Source organism: Kryptolebias marmoratus, linkage group LG21 (genome assembly GCF_001649575.2).
Source record: "Kryptolebias marmoratus isolate JLee-2015 linkage group LG21, ASM164957v2, whole genome shotgun sequence".
NCBI lineage: Eukaryota > Metazoa > Chordata > Actinopteri > Cyprinodontiformes > Rivulidae > Kryptolebias > Kryptolebias marmoratus.
The window spans coordinates 1,546,894-1,548,657 of NC_051450.1; the positions used below are offsets into that span (position 1 = coordinate 1,546,894).

The 1,764-nt window shown below is 39.1% G+C and overlaps 1 protein-coding gene across 3 annotated transcripts in view; it reads right to left on the reverse strand.

The window, feature by feature from the left end:
- LOC119616626 overlaps positions 1-1,764 on the reverse strand; it is a 91,287-nt gene that overhangs the window by 61,662 nt on the left and 27,861 nt on the right. The window lies entirely within an intron of this gene.

A 1,764-nucleotide genomic window follows, 5' to 3' on the forward strand; every position in this document is an offset into this window, starting at 1 on the left:
TATTATGATCAGGCAATTTTAAATTTGGTGTTTACATTTGTTGTTCTTAAAATACACTAATGCATTTTCCTGATATCTGTACTTGTGACTTTTTTTTACCAAAATATTTTTATTGCGATTTTCCACTTTGGAAATACAATCATGTAACAATCTGAACAAGTTTTCTTTGTAGTTATTACATGACAGTAATTATTCTTTCTCACATCTGAAGTTTGTGACTTTTAATTTTTTTCTTTAATGAAAATTTTTATTCTTTTTTTTATCATTTATTTATTCTTTCATCTGGTGTATAGTCTGTAAGACAAATTATACATTTATCTAATTTTTTTTCTGTATTGCTTATGCCAGTGCTGATTTGACTACTGTTGTGATTGTAAATAAATACCTCTGGATTTGCGTTTCTTTTAAATTCATGGTTGCTATTATTTAAATTACAATAACTGAGTATTTGTGACATTGTATGATAAAGTACATGCACTATTGGGCTCATCTTACCCACTAAAAAAATTTATTTCGTTAGTCCTCAGCATTGTTTATATAGCCCTGCGNTCTTTAAGTATACTGTAGCAAGATGGCGCCGCTTTTGCCGCATCTCGGCCCGAGCCTTTAAAGCGGCGTGTCAGGTCTATCCATATAAGTCATTGGTTCGCAGAGTCTTCTTTCTTCTTCTTCCCTTTTTCTATTATGGCGGATCGCAAGCAATTTTAAGGTGCATACCGCAACCTACTGTACATGAGTGTGTAGCAACACTACTTTACACCTATTAATTTCTATTTTTAGGATTCCAAGCCCGTGGGAGCAAGCGGGCGGCCAATGCAAGGCATGGCCGTTCGCCAGGGAACCCTATTGTTTTTGTATGGATTTTTCATTCTTCTCTGTTATTTTTATTCGTCTCTGCTAAAACGCGTTGGCCAGAAAAACGAGAAACTGCTGTGGAAAAGCCAACCAGGCAGTCTGATAGAAAAACCCGACCACTACTCAGACAAAAAAAATCATATTGTCCCATACCTAGGGGGCGCTATAGCAAAGGCAAATGCGTTTTTGCGAATAATTCCTAAACTGTAAGTCCTACACTCAAAATCTTGATGGCACCTGAATCTGTGGACGACTCTGCATCACTTTTAAATTGGCCACGCTCACTTCCGCCTAACTAGATTTTTTGCTATAGCGCGATAAAGGCAAAACCTACTTTCGAATACTACTCGCATATTAAAAGCTGGATCAACGTAAAACTTGGTACATATATATAGGCCGATCTGCTGAAGCAATGATGAAAAAGTTTTAAAAATTTTGAAATTTGCGCGAGTGACGCAATAGCAAACACTTCAGCACTAGCTAGCACAACAGTTAACTATGAATATCTCCGCCATACTTTAAGATTATGGAAAATGCATTTAGATCCCAATAGTGGATGAGATGTTGCCACTTTGTTTAAAATTTTATGTGGTATTACCAATAGGGGGTGTAGGAGCTATTTCTTTATTTTTGCTATTTCTTTAAATTTAGTTTATTGATTGTTTATTCCTCTCCCTGGGCTGCCACCTTATCGTGGTGGAGGGGTTTGAGTGTCCCAATGATCCTAGGAGCTATGCTGTCAGGGGCTCCATGCCCCTAGTAGGGTCACCCAAGGCAGACAGGTCCTAGGTGAGGGGCCCGACGAAGTGCAGCCCAAAGACCCCTTATGACGAGTACGATTATTGGACACAGTGTTCCCTTGCCTGGACGCGGGTCACCGGGGCCCCACTCTGGAGCCAGGCCTGGAGG